General features: G+C 49.6%; 9 non-coding genes across 9 annotated transcripts; all 9 read right to left on the bottom strand.

Annotated features, from left to right (window-relative positions):
- Window positions 1-1,462: 1,462 nt before the first annotated feature.
- On the bottom strand, window positions 1,463-1,555 carry trnay-gua (transfer RNA tyrosine (anticodon GUA)). Its single transcript has 2 exons — window positions 1,519-1,555; window positions 1,463-1,498 (listed from the first exon to the last, which is right to left on the bottom strand). It is a non-coding gene; the product is annotated as a tRNA-Tyr (tRNA).
- A 1,156-nt stretch (window positions 1,556-2,711) lies between these two features.
- On the bottom strand, window positions 2,712-2,804 carry trnay-gua (transfer RNA tyrosine (anticodon GUA)). The gene is made up of 2 exons: window positions 2,768-2,804; window positions 2,712-2,747 (listed from the first exon to the last, which is right to left on the bottom strand). It is a non-coding gene; the product is annotated as a tRNA-Tyr (tRNA).
- A 2,241-nt stretch (window positions 2,805-5,045) lies between these two features.
- On the bottom strand, window positions 5,046-5,138 carry trnay-gua (transfer RNA tyrosine (anticodon GUA)). Its single transcript has 2 exons — window positions 5,102-5,138; window positions 5,046-5,081 (listed from the first exon to the last, which is right to left on the bottom strand). It is a non-coding gene; the product is annotated as a tRNA-Tyr (tRNA).
- A 2,241-nt stretch (window positions 5,139-7,379) lies between these two features.
- trnay-gua (transfer RNA tyrosine (anticodon GUA)) lies at window positions 7,380-7,472 on the bottom strand. The gene is made up of 2 exons: window positions 7,436-7,472; window positions 7,380-7,415 (listed from the first exon to the last, which is right to left on the bottom strand). It is a non-coding gene; the product is annotated as a tRNA-Tyr (tRNA).
- Window positions 7,473-8,627: 1,155 nt separating this feature from the next.
- trnay-gua (transfer RNA tyrosine (anticodon GUA)) lies at window positions 8,628-8,720 on the bottom strand. The gene is made up of 2 exons: window positions 8,684-8,720; window positions 8,628-8,663 (listed from the first exon to the last, which is right to left on the bottom strand). It is a non-coding gene; the product is annotated as a tRNA-Tyr (tRNA).
- A 2,186-nt stretch (window positions 8,721-10,906) lies between these two features.
- On the bottom strand, window positions 10,907-10,999 carry trnay-gua (transfer RNA tyrosine (anticodon GUA)). Its single transcript has 2 exons — window positions 10,963-10,999; window positions 10,907-10,942 (listed from the first exon to the last, which is right to left on the bottom strand). It is a non-coding gene; the product is annotated as a tRNA-Tyr (tRNA).
- A 1,156-nt stretch (window positions 11,000-12,155) lies between these two features.
- Window positions 12,156-12,248, bottom strand: trnay-gua (transfer RNA tyrosine (anticodon GUA)). The gene is made up of 2 exons: window positions 12,212-12,248; window positions 12,156-12,191 (listed from the first exon to the last, which is right to left on the bottom strand). It is a non-coding gene; the product is annotated as a tRNA-Tyr (tRNA).
- Window positions 12,249-14,489: 2,241 nt separating this feature from the next.
- trnay-gua (transfer RNA tyrosine (anticodon GUA)) lies at window positions 14,490-14,582 on the bottom strand. The gene is made up of 2 exons: window positions 14,546-14,582; window positions 14,490-14,525 (listed from the first exon to the last, which is right to left on the bottom strand). It is a non-coding gene; the product is annotated as a tRNA-Tyr (tRNA).
- Window positions 14,583-16,822: 2,240 nt separating this feature from the next.
- trnay-gua (transfer RNA tyrosine (anticodon GUA)) lies at window positions 16,823-16,915 on the bottom strand. Its single transcript has 2 exons — window positions 16,879-16,915; window positions 16,823-16,858 (listed from the first exon to the last, which is right to left on the bottom strand). It is a non-coding gene; the product is annotated as a tRNA-Tyr (tRNA).
- Between the last annotated feature and the right edge of the window lie 178 nt (window positions 16,916-17,093).

The raw sequence follows: 17,093 nt of genomic DNA, 5'->3' as shown, positions 1-17,093 counted from the left end.
GCCCACTCCTTGTATCCAATCGACATTGCGGAGCAGCAGCGAGCGAGCAACAGCAGGACGCGAAGCCACAGTAACGAAGAAAGAAGCCGAGAAGAGCACGAGACCGCGAAAGGGAAGCGAGGTGACCGGCAAGTAGCGGCCGCCCTGTGTGTGAGGGAGCAGGCGAGAGCGCTGTCTGACTGATAGCCAACTTGTTTTGCCTGAAAGGGAGTGCTGAGTGCTTTGAAGTGTTGCTGCCCACGTCTGCGTGTTGCAGACTGACGCAATCCAAGATCCAGGATTACGTGCTGAGGGACGCACTTAAAATTGGTACAGTCGCCGCAAAGGCACGGTGGGGAAGGGCCACAGTTTAAAGGCCTTCTGCCACGGTAAACCCGGGGGCAGGAATCAGTACACAACTCCCCTCGGGCTGTACTTGCAACTTCTTTTTCGTGTACATGGAGCACCATGATCTGCAAACACCTATGTAGTGCCATGTACAATGTAAGGTCTGTTTCGTAATGCACGTTGAAAAGAAAAAAATGTAAACGTACCGTCACCCATTCCGTGTACTGTATAGTGACACATGTAATGTAATTTTGTTGAATGTACTACAAGGTATCCCGTATTGTACTTGATCTGAAAAGCAAGGAAATGTATAGAACGGAACTGCCGTCAGCACCCAAATGTAATGTATGGGATTGCTGACCGCAGCTAAACATACTGAACTGCTTTTGAATGTACTGTACAAATTCTTTTGGCTTCTCTCACCTCATATATCCATCTTTGCAAAAATCAAGAAGTCTTGCTTCTGACATGGCAGAAAATGGTTTGCTGGGCTTTGGCCCATCTGCCGTGAACTCAGTGAGTGACACGTGAGATCACGTTTCTTTCTGGAGAATTGCCCTGAGCCAAAAGCAGAGTGGAGAATGCGGGCATCGATCCCGCTACCTCTCACATGCGAAGCAAGCGCTCTACCATTTGAGCTAATTCCCCAGTAGCTTCTTGCAGTTGAGCCTCGTTTGCTTCTCAGTCGCCTTTTCGCACTCGTCTCCAAGCTGCTCCACGACCATCAGAGAAAACCTATTTGAGGATTGGCCCACTCCTTCAATGCATTGTATCCAATCGACATTGCGGAGCAGCAGCGAGCGAGCAACAGCAGGACGCGAAGCCACAGTAACGAAGAAAGAAGCCGAGAAGAGCACGAGACCACGGAAGGGAAGCGAGGTGACCGGCAAGTAGCGGCCGCCCTGTGTGTGAGGGAGCAGGCGAGAGCGCTGTCTGACTGATAGCCAACTTGTTTTGCCTGAAAGGGAGTGCTGAGTGCTTTGAAGTGTTGCTGCTCAATGGCACTCTCTGCTGGTGAGCAGACACAAATGCTCAAGCATAACAGCTGTGTGAAGGTGGATGCAGATGCAGAAGGTGGATAAAGTGAAGAGAGCTGGTTTGAGTGAATTGCTGCTTAATCCAAAAGAACACCAGCTCCTTCGAGCCAGAATTGAACCAGCAACCTAAGGATAATCTTGCTGCATATTGCTACTACAGTCCTCTGCTCTCCCAACTGAGCTATCAAAGGAAAGCTGCAAAGATGCTTCTGTGTGATGATTGTTTTCCCAGCGCATGTTGACGCATCTGGCCTCATGGAGTGGCCTGTGCGTCTTCAGTACCAGCCCATGCTGCAGCGCTGTGAGACTGTGAACCGCCAGCTACTCTTTACAGCCTGGAAAACGCGTGTGACTAACAATCACAAGAGTGTAGCTTTGACTTCTTATCAGGCTCGCACATTTTTTGCAAGCTGTGCATTATGAATTTAAAGACCTTGCAAGCTGCCCTACTTGGTCGTGCTGCCTGGCGGCTTGCATGGCAAGTGCCTTCTTCGTGCAGCAGGCAGCGTATCAGTCTGCTCAATCGAAGGTCCTGAGTTAAATGCTCAGAAAAGGAATCAGTGCTAAAAAGTCGTTCTTTTAGCTTCTTTCACTTCATATATCCACCTTTGCAAAAATCAAGAAGTCTTGCTTATGACATGGCAGAAAAAAGTTTGCTGTGCTTTGACCCATCTGGCGTGAACTCAGTGACACGTGAGACCACGTTTCTTTCTGGAGAATTGCCCTGAGCCAAAAGCAGAGTGGAGAATGCAATGCGGGCATCGATCCCGCTACCTCTCACATGCTAAGCGAGCGCTCTACCATTTGAGCTAATTCCCCAGCAGCTTCTTGCAGGTTGCCCTCGTTTGCTTCTCAGTCGCCTTTTCGCACTCGTCTCCAAGCTGCTCCACGACCATCAGAGAAAACCTATTTGAGGACTAGCCCACTCCTTGTATCCAATCGACATTGCGGAGCAGCAGCGAGCGAGCAACAGCAGGACGCGAAGCCACAGTAACGAAGAAAGAAGCCGAGAAGAGCACGAGACCGCGAAAGGGAAGCGAGGTGACCGGCAAGTAGCGGCCGCCCTGTGTGTGAGGGAGCAGGCGAGAGCGCTGTCTGACTGATAGCCAACTTGTTTTGCCTGAAAGGGAGTGCTGAGTGCTTTGAAGTGTTGCTGCTCAATGGCACTCTCTGCTGGTGAGCAGACACAAATGCTCAAGCATAACAGCTGTGTGAAGGTGGATGCAGAGTGCATTAAGGTTTGAGACGAGAAAAGTGGTGTCCTGCGTCTTCAGGGCAACATGATGCATCATAAAGTGAAGAGAGCTGGTTTGAGTGAATTGCTGCTTAATCCAAAAGAACACCAGCTCCTTCGAGCCGGAATTGAACCAGCAACCTAAGGATAATCTTGCTGCATATTGCTACTACAGTCCTCTGCTCTACCAACTGAGCTATCAAAGGAAAGCTGCAAAGATGCTTCTGTGTGATGATTGTTTTCCCAGCGCATGTTGACGCATCTGGCCTCATGGAGTGGCCTGTGCGTCTTCAGTACCAGCCCATGCTGCAGCGCTGTGAGACTGTGAACCGCCAGCTACTCTTTACAGCCTGGAAAACGCGTGTGACTAACAATCACAAGAGTGTAGCTTTGACTTCTTATCAGGCTCGCACATTTTTTGCAAGCTGTGCATTATGAATTTAAAGACCTTGCAAGCTGCCCTACTTGGTCGTGCTGCCTGGCGGCTTGCATGGCAAGTGCCTTCTTCGTGCAGCAGGCAGCGTATCAGTCTGCTCAATCGAAGGTCCTGAGTTAAATGCTCAGAAAAGGAATCAGTGCTAAAAAGTCGTTCTTTTAGCTTCTTTCACTTCATATATCCACCTTTGCAAAAATCAAGAAGTCTTGCTTATGACATGGCAGAAAAAAGTTTGCTGTGCTTTGACCCATCTGGCGTGAACTCAGTGACACGTGAGACCACGTTTCTTTCTGGAGAATTGCCCTGAGCCAAAAGCAGAGTGGAGAATGCAATGCGGGCATCGATCCCGCTACCTCTCACATGCTAAGCGAGCGCTCTACCATTTGAGCTAATTCCCCAGCAGCTTTTTGCAGGTTGCCCTCGTTTGCTTCTCAGTCGCCTTTTCGCACTCGTCTCCAAGCTGCTCCACGACCATCAGAGAAAACCTATTTGAGGACTAGCCCACTCCTTGTATCCAATCGACATTGCGGAGCAGCAGCGAGCGAGCAACAGCAGGACGCGAAGCCACAGTAACGAAGAAAGAAGCCGAGAAGAGCACGAGACCGCGAAAGGGAAGCGAGGTGACCGGCAAGTAGCGGCCGCCCTGTGTGTGAGGGAGCAGGCGAGAGCGCTGTCTGACTGATAGCCAACTTGTTTTGCCTGAAAGGGAGTGCTGAGTGCTTTGAAGTGTTGCTGCCCACGTCTGCGTGTTGCAGACTGACGCAATCCAAGATCCAGGATTACGTGCTGAGGGACGCACTTAAAATTGGTACAGTCGCCGCAAAGGCACGGTGGGGAAGGGCCACAGTTTAAAGGCCTTCTGCCACGGTAAACCCGGGGGCAGGAATCAGTACACAACTCCCCTCGGGCTGTACTTGCAACTTCTTTTTCGTGTACATGGAGCACCATGATCTGCAAACACCTATGTAGTGCCATGTACAATGTAAGGTCTGTTTCGTAATGCACGTTGAAAAGAAAAAAATGTAAACGTACCGTCACCCATTCCGTGTACTGTATAGTGACACATGTAATGTAATTTTGTTGAATGTACTACAAGGTATCCCGTATTGTACTTGATCTGAAAAGCAAGGAAATGTATAGAACGGAACTGCCGTCAGCACCCAAATGTAATGTATGGGATTGCTGACCGCAGCTAAACATACTGAACTGCTTTTGAATGTACTGTACAAATTCTTTTGGCTTCTCTCACCTCATATATCCATCTTTGCAAAAATCAAGAAGTCTTGCTTCTGACATGGCAGAAAATGGTTTGCTGGGCTTTGGCCCATCTGCCGTGAACTCAGTGAGTGACACGTGAGATCACGTTTCTTTCTGGAGAATTGCCCTGAGCCAAAAGCAGAGTGGAGAATGCGGGCATCGATCCCGCTACCTCTCACATGCGAAGCAAGCGCTCTACCATTTGAGCTAATTCCCCAGTAGCTTCTTGCAGTTGAGCCTCGTTTGCTTCTCAGTCGCCTTTTCGCACTCGTCTCCAAGCTGCTCCACGACCATCAGAGAAAACCTATTTGAGGATTGGCCCACTCCTTCAATGCATTGTATCCAATCGACATTGCGGAGCAGCATCGAGCGAGCAACAGCAGGACGGGAAGCCACAGTAACGAAGAAAGAAGCCGAGAAGAGCACGAGACCACGGAAGGGAAGCGAGGTGACCGGCAAGTAGCGGCCGCCCTGTGTGTGAGGGAGCAGGCGAGAGCGCTGTCTGACTGATAGCCAACTTGTTTTGCCTGAAAGGGAGTGCTGAGTGCTTTGAAGTGTTGCTGCTCAATGGCACTCTCTGCTGGTGAGCAGACACAAATGCTCAAGCATAACAGCTGTGTGAAGGTGGATGCAGAGTGCATTAAGGTTTGAGACGAGAAAAGTGGTGTCCTGCGTCTTCAGGGCAACATGATGCATCATAAAGTGAAGAGAGCTGGTTTGAGTGAATTGCTGCTTAATCCAAAAGAACACCAGCTCCTTCGAGCCGGAATTGAACCAGCAACCTAAGGATAATCTTGCTGCATATTGCTACTACAGTCCTCTGCTCTACCAACTGAGCTATCAAAGGAAAGCTGCAAAGATGCTTCTGTGTGATGATTGTTTTCCCAGCGCATGTTGACGCATCTGGCCTCATGGAGTGGCCTGTGCGTCTTCAGTACCAGCCCATGCTGCAGCGCTGTGAGACTGTGAACCGCCAGCTACTCTTTACAGCCTGGAAAACGCGTGTGACTAACAATCACAAGAGTGTAGCTTTGACTTCTTATCAGGCTCGCACATTTTTTGCAAGCTGTGCATTATGAATTTAAAGACCTTGCAAGCTGCCCTACTTGGTCGTGCTGCCTGGCGGCTTGCATGGCAAGTGCCTTCTTCGTGCAGCAGGCAGCGTATCAGTCTGCTCAATCGAAGGTCCTGAGTTAAATGCTCAGAAAAGGAATCAGTGCTAAAAAGTCGTTCTTTTAGCTTCTTTCACTTCATATATCCACCTTTGCAAAAATCAAGAAGTCTTGCTTATGACATGGCAGAAAAAAGTTTGCTGTGCTTTGACCCATCTGGCGTGAACTCAGTGACACGTGAGACCACGTTTCTTTCTGGAGAATTGCCCTGAGCCAAAAGCAGAGTGGAGAATGCAATGCGGGCATCGATCCCGCTACCTCTCACATGCTAAGCGAGCGCTCTACCATTTGAGCTAATTCCCCAGCAGCTTTTTGCAGGTTGCCCTCGTTTGCTTCTCAGTCGCCTTTTCGCACTCGTCTCCAAGCTGCTCCACGACCATCAGAGAAAACCTATTTGAGGACTAGCCCACTCCTTGTATCCAATCGACATTGCGGAGCAGCAGCGAGCGAGCAACAGCAGGACGCGAAGCCACAGTAACGAAGAAAGAAGCCGAGAAGAGCACGAGACCGCGAAAGGGAAGCGAGGTGACCGGCAAGTAGCGGCCGCCCTGTGTGTGAGGGAGCAGGCGAGAGCGCTGTCTGACTGATAGCCAACTTGTTTTGCCTGAAAGGGAGTGCTGAGTGCTTTGAAGTGTTGCTGCCCACGTCTGCGTGTTGCAGACTGACGCAATCCAAGATCCAGGATTACGTGCTGAGGGACGCACTTAAAATTGGTACAGTCGCCGCAAAGGCACGGTGGGGAAGGGCCACAGTTTAAAGGCCTTCTGCCACGGTAAACCCGGGGGCAGGAATCAGTACACAACTCCCCTCGGGCTGTACTTGCAACTTCTTTTTCGTGTACATGGAGCACCATGATCTGCAAACACCTATGTAGTGCCATGTACAATGTAAGGTCTGTTTCGTAATGCACGTTGAAAAGAAAAAAATGTAAACGTACCGTCACCCATTCCGTGTACTGTATAGTGACACATGTAATGTAATTTTGTTGAATGTACTACAAGGTATCCCGTATTGTACTTGATCTGAAAAGCAAGGAAATGTATAGAACGGAACTGCCGTCAGCACCCAAATGTAATGTATGGGATTGCTGACCGCAGCTAAACATACTGAACTGCTTTTGAATGTACTGTACAAATTCTTTTGGCTTCTCTCACCTCATATATCCATCTTTGCAAAAATCAAGAAGTCTTGCTTCTGACATGGCAGAAAATGGTTTGCTGGGCTTTGGCCCATCTGCCGTGAACTCAGTGAGTGACACGTGAGATCACGTTTCTTTCTGGAGAATTGCCCTGAGCCAAAAGCAGAGTGGAGAATGCGGGCATCGATCCCGCTACCTCTCACATGCGAAGCAAGCGCTCTACCATTTGAGCTAATTCCCCAGTAGCTTCTTGCAGTTGAGCCTCGTTTGCTTCTCAGTCGCCTTTTCGCACTCGTCTCCAAGCTGCTCCACGACCATCAGAGAAAACCTATTTGAGGATTGGCCCACTCCTTCAATGCATTGTATCCAATCGACATTGCGGAGCAGCATCGAGCGAGCAACAGCAGGACGGGAAGCCACAGTAACGAAGAAAGAAGCCGAGAAGAGCACGAGACCACGGAAGGGAAGCGAGGTGACCGGCAAGTAGCGGCCGCCCTGTGTGTGAGGGAGCAGGCGAGAGCGCTGTCTGACTGATAGCCAACTTGTTTTGCCTGAAAGGGAGTGCTGAGTGCTTTGAAGTGTTGCTGCTCAATGGCACTCTCTGCTGGTGAGCAGACACAAATGCTCAAGCATAACAGCTGTGTGAAGGTGGATGCAGAGTGCATTAAGGTTTGAGACGAGAAAAGTGGTGTCCTGCGTCTTCAGGGCAACATGATGCATCATAAAGTGAAGAGAGCTGGTTTGAGTGAATTGCTGCTTAATCCAAAAGAACACCAGCTCCTTCGAGCCGGAATTGAACCAGCAACCTAAGGATAATCTTGCTGCATATTGCTACTACAGTCCTCTGCTCTACCAACTGAGCTATCAAAGGAAAGCTGCAAAGATGCTTCTGTGTGATGATTGTTTTCCCAGCGCATGTTGACGCATCTGGCCTCATGGAGTGGCCTGTGCGTCTTCAGTACCAGCCCATGCTGCAGCGCTGTGAGACTGTGAACCGCCAGCTACTCTTTACAGCCTGGAAAACGCGTGTGACTAACAATCACAAGAGTGTAGCTTTGACTTCTTATCAGGCTCGCAGATTTTTTGCAAGCTGTGCATTATGAATTTAAAGACCTTGCAAGCTGCCCTACTTGGTCGTGCTGCCTGGCGGCTTGCATGGCAAGTGCCTTCTTCGTGCAGCAGGCAGCGTATGTATCAGTCTGCTCAATCGAAGGTCCTGAGTTAAATGCTCAGAAAAGGAATCAGTGCTAAAAAGTCGTTCTTTTAGCTTCTTTCACTTCATATATCCACCTTTGCAAAAATCAAGAAGTCTTGCTTATGACATGGCAGAAAATGGTTTGCTGGGCTTTGACCCATCTGGCGTGAACTCAGTGACACGTGAGACCACGTTTCTTTCTGGAGAATTGCCCTGAGCCAAAAGCAGAGTGGAGAATGCGGGCATCGATCCCGCTACCTCTCACATGCTAAGCGAGCGCTCTACCATTTGAGCTAATTCCCCAGCAGCTTCTTGCAGGTTGCCCTCGTTTGCTTCTCAGTCGCCTTTTCGCACTCGTCTCCAAGCTGCTCCACGACCATCAGAGAAAACCTATTTGAGGACTAGCCCACTCCTTGTATCCAATCGACATTGCGGAGCAGCAGCGAGCGAGCAACAGCAGGACGGGAAGCCACAGTAACGAAGAAAGAAGCCGAGAAGAGCACGAGACCGCGAAAGGGAAGCGAGGTGACCGGCAAGTAGCGGCCGCCCTGTGTGTGAGGGAGCAGGCGACAGCGCTGTCTGACTGATAGCCAACTTGTTTTGCCTGAAAGGGAGTGCTGAGTGCTTTGAAGTGTTGCTGCTCAATGGCACTCTCTGCTGGTGAGCAGACACAAATGCTCAAGCATAACAGCTGTGTGAAGGTGGATGCAGAGTGCATTAAGGTTTGAGACGAGAAAAGTGGTGTCCTGCGTCTTCAGGGCAACATGATGCATCATAAAGTGAAGAGAGCTGGTTTGAGTGAATTGCTGCTTAATCCAAAAGAACACCAGCTCCTTCGAGCCGGAATTGAACCAGCAACCTAAGGATAATCTTGCTGCATATTGCTACTACAGTCCTCTGCTCTACCAACTGAGCTATCAAAGGAAAGCTGCAAAGATGCTTCTGTGTGATGATTGTTTTCCCAGCGCATGTTAACGCATCTGGCCTCATGGAGTGGCCTGTGCGTCTTCAGTACCAGCCCATGCTGCAGCGCTGTGAGACTGTGAACCGCCAGCTACTCTTTACAGCCTGGAAAACGCGTGTGACTAACAATCACAAGAGTGTAGCTTTGACTTCTTATCAGGCTCGCACATTTTTTGCAAGCTGTGCATTATGAATTTAAAGACATTGCAAGCTGCCCTACTTGGTCGTGCTGCCTGGCGGCTTGCATGGCAAGTGCCTTCTTCGTGCAGCAGGCAGCGTATCAGTCTGCTCAATCGAAGGTCCTGAGTTAAATGCTCAGAAAAGGAATCAGTGCTAAAAAGTCGTTCTTTTAGCTTCTTTCACTTCATATATCCACCTTTGCAAAAATCAAGAAGTCTTGCTTATGACATGGCTGAAAAAAGTTTGCTGTGCTTTGACCCATCTGGCGTGAACTCAGTGACACGTGAGACCACGTTTCTTTCTGGAGAATTGCCCTGAGCCAAAAGCAGAGTGGAGAATGCGGGCATCGATCCCGCTACCTCTCACATGCTAAGCGAGCGCTCTACCATTTGAGCTAATTCCCCAGCAGCTTCTTGCACGTTGCCCTTGTTTGCTTCTCAGTCGCCTTTTCGCACTCGTCTCCAAGCTGCTCCACGACCATCAGAGAAAACCTATTTGAGGACTAGCCCACTCCTTGTATCCAATCGACATTGCGGAGCAGCAGCGAGCGAGCAACAGCAGGACGCGAAGCCACAGTAACGAAGAAAGAAGCCGAGAAGAGCACGAGACCGCGAAAGGGAAGCGAGGTGACCGGCAAGTAGCGGCCGCCCTGTGTGTGAGGGAGCAGGTGAGAGCGCTGTCTGACTGATAGCCAACTTGTTTTGCCTGAAAGGGAGTGCTGAGTGCTTTGAAGTGTTGCTGCCCACGTCTGCGTGTTGCAGACTGACGCAATCCAAGATCCAGGATTACGTGCTGAGGGACGCACTTAAAATTGGTACAGTCGCCGCAAAGGCACGGTGGGGAAGGGCCACAGTTTAAAGGCCTTCTGCCACGGTAAACCCGGGGGCAGGAATCAGTACACAACTCCCCTCGGGCTGTACTTGCAACTTCTTTTTCGTGTACATGGAGCACCATGATCTGCAAACACCTATGTAGTGCCATGTACAATGTAAGGTCTGTTTCGTAATGCACGTTGAAAAGAAAAAAATGTAAACGTACCGTCACCCATTCCGTGTACTGTATAGTGACACATGTAATGTAATTTTGTTGAATGTACTACAAGGTATCCCGTATTGTACTTGATCTGAAAAGCAAGGAAATGTATAGAACGGAACTGCCGTCAGCACCCAAATGTAATGTATGGGATTGCTGACCGCAGCTAAACATACTGAACTGCTTTTGAATGTACTGTACAAATTCTTTTGGCTTCTCTCACCTCATATATCCATCTTTGCAAAAATCAAGAAGTCTTGCTTCTGACATGGCAGAAAATGGTTTGCTGGGCTTTGGCCCATCTGCCGTGAACTCAGTGAGTGACACGTGAGATCACGTTTCTTTCTGGAGAATTGCCCTGAGCCAAAAGCAGAGTGGAGAATGCGGGCATCGATCCCGCTACCTCTCACATGCGAAGCAAGCGCTCTACCATTTGAGCTAATTCCCCAGTAGCTTCTTGCAGTTGAGCCTCGTTTGCTTCTCAGTCGCCTTTTCGCACTCGTCTCCAAGCTGCTCCACGACCATCAGAGAAAACCTATTTGAGGATTGGCCCACTCCTTCAATGCATTGTATCCAATCGACATTGCGGAGCAGCAGCGAGCGAGCAACAGCAGGACGGGAAGCCACAGTAACGAAGAAAGAAGCCGAGAAGAGCACGAGACCACGGAAGGGAAGCGAGGTGACCGGCAAGTAGCGGCCGCCCTGTGTGTGAGGGAGCAGGCGAGAGCGCTGTCTGACTGATAGCCAACTTGTTTTGCCTGAAAGGGAGTGCTGAGTGCTTTGAAGTGTTGCTGCTCAATGGCACTCTCTGCTGGTGAGCAGACACAAATGCTCAAGCATAACAGCTGTGTGAAGGTGGATGCAGATGCAGAAGGTGGATAAAGTGAAGAGAGCTGGTTTGAGTGAATTGCTGCTTAATCCAAAAGAACACCAGCTCCTTCGAGCCAGAATTGAACCAGCAACCTAAGGATAATCTTGCTGCATATTGCTACTACAGTCCTCTGCTCTCCCAACTGAGCTATCAAAGGAAAGCTGCAAAGATGCTTCTGTGTGATGATTGTTTTCCCAGCGCATGTTGACGCATCTGGCCTCATGGAGTGGCCTGTGCGTCTTCAGTACCAGCCCATGCTGCAGCGCTGTGAGACTGTGAACCGCCAGCTACTCTTTACAGCCTGGAAAACGCGTGTGACTAACAATCACAAGAGTGTAGCTTTGACTTCTTATCAGGCTCGCACATTTTTTGCAAGCTGTGCATTATGAATTTAAAGACCTTGCAAGCTGCCCTACTTGGTCGTGCTGCCTGGCGGCTTGCATGGCAAGTGCCTTCTTCGTGCAGCAGGCAGCGTATCAGTCTGCTCAATCGAAGGTCCTGAGTTAAATGCTCAGAAAAGGAATCAGTGCTAAAAAGTCGTTCTTTTAGCTTCTTTCACTTCATATATCCACCTTTGCAAAAATCAAGAAGTCTTGCTTATGACATGGCAGAAAAAAGTTTGCTGTGCTTTGACCCATCTGGCGTGAACTCAGTGACACGTGAGACCACGTTTCTTTCTGGAGAATTGCCCTGAGCCAAAAGCAGAGTGGAGAATGCAATGCGGGCATCGATCCCGCTACCTCTCACATGCTAAGCGAGCGCTCTACCATTTGAGCTAATTCCCCAGCAGCTTCTTGCAGGTTGCCCTCGTTTGCTTCTCAGTCGCCTTTTCGCACTCGTCTCCAAGCTGCTCCACGACCATCAGAGAAAACCTATTTGAGGACTAGCCCACTCCTTGTATCCAATCGACATTGCGGAGCAGCAGCGAGCGAGCAACAGCAGGACGCGAAGCCACAGTAACGAAGAAAGAAGCCGAGAAGAGCACGAGACCGCGAAAGGGAAGCGAGGTGACCGGCAAGTAGCGGCCGCCCTGTGTGTGAGGGAGCAGGCGAGAGCGCTGTCTGACTGATAGCCAACTTGTTTTGCCTGAAAGGGAGTGCTGAGTGCTTTGAAGTGTTGCTGCTCAATGGCACTCTCTGCTGGTGAGCAGACACAAATGCTCAAGCATAACAGCTGTGTGAAGGTGGATGCAGAGTGCATTAAGGTTTGAGACGAGAAAAGTGGTGTCCTGCGTCTTCAGGGCAACATGATGCATCATAAAGTGAAGAGAGCTGGTTTGAGTGAATTGCTGCTTAATCCAAAAGAACACCAGCTCCTTCGAGCCGGAATTGAACCAGCAACCTAAGGATAATCTTGCTGCATATTGCTACTACAGTCCTCTGCTCTACCAACTGAGCTATCAAAGGAAAGCTGCAAAGATGCTTCTGTGTGATGATTGTTTTCCCAGCGCATGTTGACGCATCTGGCCTCATGGAGTGGCCTGTGCGTCTTCAGTACCAGCCCATGCTGCAGCGCTGTGAGACTGTGAACCGCCAGCTACTCTTTACAGCCTGGAAAACGCGTGTGACTAACAATCACAAGAGTGTAGCTTTGACTTCTTATCAGGCTCGCACATTTTTTGCAAGCTGTGCATTATGAATTTAAAGACCTTGCAAGCTGCCCTACTTGGTCGTGCTGCCTGGCGGCTTGCATGGCAAGTGCCTTCTTCGTGCAGCAGGCAGCGTATCAGTCTGCTCAATCGAAGGTCCTGAGTTAAATGCTCAGAAAAGGAATCAGTGCTAAAAAGTCGTTCTTTTAGCTTCTTTCACTTCATATATCCACCTTTGCAAAAATCAAGAAGTCTTGCTTATGACATGGCAGAAAAAAGTTTGCTGTGCTTTGACCCATCTGGCGTGAACTCAGTGACACGTGAGACCACGTTTCTTTCTGGAGAATTGCCCTGAGCCAAAAGCAGAGTGGAGAATGCAATGCGGGCATCGATCCCGCTACCTCTCACATGCTAAGCGAGCGCTCTACCATTTGAGCTAATTCCCCAGCAGCTTTTTGCAGGTTGCCCTCGTTTGCTTCTCAGTCGCCTTTTCGCACTCGTCTCCAAGCTGCTCCACGACCATCAGAGAAAACCTATTTGAGGACTAGCCCACTCCTTGTATCCAATCGACATTGCGGAGCAGCAGCGAGCGAGCAACAGCAGGACGCGAAGCCACAGTAACGAAGAAAGAAGCCGAGAAGAGCACGAGACCGCGAAAGGGAAGCGAGGTGACCGGCAAGTAGCGGCCGCCCTGTGTGTGAGGGAGCAGGCGAGAGCGCTGTCTGACTGATAGCCAACTTGTTTTGCCTGAAAGGGAGTGCTGAGTGCTTTGAAGTGTTGCTGCCCACGTCTGCGTGTTGCAGACTGACGCAATCCAAGATCCAGGATTACGTGCTGAGGGACGTACTTAAAATTGGTACAGTCGCCGCAAAGGCACGGTGGGGAAGGGCCACAGTTTAAAGGCCTTCTGCCACGGTAAACCCGGGGGCAGGAATCAGTACACAACTCCCCTCGGGCTGTACTTGCAACTTCTTTTTCGTGTACATGGAGCACCATGATCTGCAAACACCTATGTAGTGCCATGTACAATGTAAGGTCTGTTTCGTAATGCACGTTGAAAAGAAAAAAATGTAAACGTACCGTCACCCATTCCGTGTACTGTATAGTGACACATGTAATGTAATTTTGTTGAATGTACTACAAGGTATCCCGTATTGTACTTGATCTGAAAAGCAAGGAAATGTATAGAACGGAACTGCCGTCAGCACCCAAATGTAATGTATGGGATTGCTGACCGCAGCTAAACATACTGAACTGCTTTTGAATGTACTGTACAAATTCTTTTGGCTTCTCTCACCTCATATATCCATCTTTGCAAAAATCAAGAAGTCTTGCTTCTGACATGGCAGAAAATGGTTTGCTGGGCTTTGGCCCATCTGCCGTGAACTCAGTGAGTGACACGTGAGATCACGTTTCTTTCTGGAGAATTGCCCTGAGCCAAAAGCAGAGTGGAGAATGCGGGCATCGATCCCGCTACCTCTCACATGCGAAGCAAGCGCTCTACCATTTGAGCTAATTCCCCAGTAGCTTCTTGCAGTTGAGCCTCGTTTGCTTCTCAGTCGCCTTTTCGCACTCGTCTCCAAGCTGCTCCACGACCATCAGAGAAAACCTATTTGAGGATTGGCCCACTCCTTCAATGCATTGTATCCAATCGACATTGCGGAGCAGCATCGAGCGAGCAACAGCAGGACGGGAAGCCACAGTAACGAAGAAAGAAGCCGAGAAGAGCACGAGACCACGGAAGGGAAGCGAGGTGACCGGCAAGTAGCGGCCGCCCTGTGTGTGAGGGAGCAGGCGAGAGCGCTGTCTGACTGATAGCCAACTTGTTTTGCCTGAAAGGGAGTGCTGAGTGCTTTGAAGTGTTGCTGCTCAATGGCATTCTCTGCTGGTGAGCAGACACAAATGCTCAAGCATAACAGCTGTGTGAAGGTGGATGCAGAGTGCATTAAGGTTTGAGACGAGAAAAGTGGTGTCCTGCGTCTTCAGGGCAACATGATGCATCATAAAGTGAAGAGAGCTGGTTTGAGTGAATTGCTGCTTAATCCAAAAGAACACCAGCTCCTTCGAGCCGGAATTGAACCAGCAACCTAAGGATAATCTTGCTGCATATTGCTACTACAGTCCTCTGCTCTACCAACTGAGCTATCAAAGGAAAGCTGCAAAGGTGCGTCTGTGTGATGATTGTTTTCCCAGCGCATGTTGACGCATCTGGCCTCATGGAGTGGCCTGTGCGTCTTCAGCACCAGCCCATGCTGCAGCGCTGTGAGACTGTGAACCGCCAGCTACTCTTTACAGCCTGGAAAACGCGTGTGACTAACAATCACAAGAGTGTAGCTTTGACTTCTTATCAGGCTCGCACATTTTTTGCAAGCTGTGCATTATGAATTTAAAGACCTTGCAAGCTGCCCTACTTGGTCGTGCTGCCTGGCGGCTTGCATGGCAAGTGCCTTCTTCGTGCAGCAGGCAGCGTATGTATCAGTCTGCTCAATCGAAGGTGCTGAGTTAAATGCTCAGAAAAGGAATCAGTGCTAAAAAATCGTTCTTTTAGCTTCTTTCACTTCATATATCCACCTTTGCAAAAATCAAGAAGTCTTGCTTATGACATGGCAGAAAAAAGTTTGCTGTGCTTTGACCCATCTGGCGTGAACTCAGTGACACGTGAGACCACGTTTCTTTCTGGAGAATTGCCCTGAGCCAAAAGCAGAGTGGAGAATGCGGGCATCGATCCCGCTACCTCTCACATGCTAAGCGAGCGCTCTACCATTTGAGCTAATTCCCCAGCAGCTTCTTGCAGGTTGCCCTCGTTTGCTTCTCAGTCGCCTTTTCGCACTCGTCTCCAAGCTGCTCCACGACCATCAGAGAAAACCTATTTGAGGACTAGCCCACTCCTTGTATCCAATCGACATTGCGGAGCAGCAGCGAGCGAGCAACAGCAGGACGCGAAGCCACAGTAACGAAGAAAGAAGCCGAGAAGAGCACGAGACCGCGAAAGGGAAGCGAGGTGACCGGCAAGTAGCGGCCGCCCTGTGTGTGAGGGAGCAGGCGAGAGCGCTGTCTGACTGATAGCCAACTTGTTTTGCCTGAAAGGGAGTGCTGAGTGCTTTGAAGTGTTGCTGCCCACGTCTGCGTGTTGCAGACTGACGCAATCCAAGATCCAGGATTACGTGCTGAGGGACGCACTTAAAATTGGTACAGTCGCCGCAAAGGCACGGTGGGGAAGGGCCACAGTTTAAAGGCCTTCTGCCACGGTAAACCCGGGGGCAGGAATCAGTACACAACTCCCCTCGGGCTGTACTTGCAACTTCTTTTTCGTGTACATGGAGCACCATGATCTGCAAACACCTATGTAGTGCCATGTACAATGTAAGGTCTGTTTCGTAATGCACGTTGAAAAGAAAAAAATGTAAACGTACCGTCACCCATTCCGTGTACTGTATAGTGACACATGTAATGTAATTTTGTTGAATGTACTACAAGGTATCCCGTATTGTACTTGATCTGAAAAGCAAGGAAATGTATAGAACGGAACTGCCGTCAGCACCCAAATGTAATGTATGGGATTGCTGACCGCAGCTAAACATACTGAACTGCTTTTGAATGTACTGTACAAATTCTTTTGGCTTCTCTCACCTCATATATCCATCTTTGCAAAAATCAAGAAGTCTTGCTTCTGACATGGCAGAAAATGGTTTGCTGGGCTTTGGCCCATCTGCCGTGAACTCAGTGAGTGACACGTGAGATCACGTTTCTTTCTGGAGAATTGCCCTGAGCCAAAAGCAGAGTGGAGAATGCGGGCATCAATCCCGCTACCTCTCACATGCTAAGCGAGCACTCTACCATTTGAGCTAATTCCCCAGCAGCTTCTTGCAGGTTGCCCTTGTTTGCTTCTCAGTCGCCTTTTCGCACTCGTCTCCAAGCTGCTCCACGACCATCAGAGAAAACCTATTTGAGGATTGGCCCACTCCTTCAATGCATTGTATCCAATCGACATTGCGGAGCAGCATCGAGCGAGCAACAGCAGGACGGGAAGCCACAGTAACGAAGAAAGAAGCCGAGAAGAGCACGAGACCACGGAAGGGAAGCGAGGTGACCGGCAAGTAGCGGCCGCCCTGTGTGTGAGGGAGCAGGCGAGAGCGCTGTCTGACTGATAGCCAACTTGTTTTGCCTGAAAGGGAGTGCTGAGTGCTTTGAAGTGTTGCTGCTCAATGGCACTCTCTGCTGGTGAGCAGACACAAATGCTCAAGCATAACAGCTGTGTGAAGGTGGATGCAGAGTGCATTAAGGTTTGAGACGAGAAAAGTGGTGTCCTGCGTCTTCAGGGCAACATGATGCATCATAAAGTGAAGAGAGCTGGTTTGAGTGAATTGCTGCTTAATCCAAAAGAACACCAGCTCCTTCGAGCCAGAATTGAACCAGCAACCTAAGGATAATCTTGCTGCATATTGCTACTACAGTCCTCTGCTCTCCCAACTGAGCTATCAAAGGAAAGCTGCAAAGATGCTTCTGTGTGATGATTGTTTTCCCAGCGCATGTTGACGCATCTGGCCTCATGGAGTGGCCTGTGCGTCTTCAGTACCAGCCCATGCTGCAGCGCTGTGAGACTGTGAACCGCCAGCTACTCTTTACAGCCTGGAAAACGCGTGTGACTAACAATCACAAGAGT

This window comes from Pristiophorus japonicus, unplaced genomic scaffold, assembly GCF_044704955.1.
Source record: "Pristiophorus japonicus isolate sPriJap1 unplaced genomic scaffold, sPriJap1.hap1 HAP1_SCAFFOLD_429, whole genome shotgun sequence".
NCBI lineage: Eukaryota > Metazoa > Chordata > Chondrichthyes > Pristiophoridae > Pristiophorus > Pristiophorus japonicus.
Note: the sequence above shows the minus strand (reverse complement) of the source record. Positions and strands in the feature narration are given on the sequence as shown.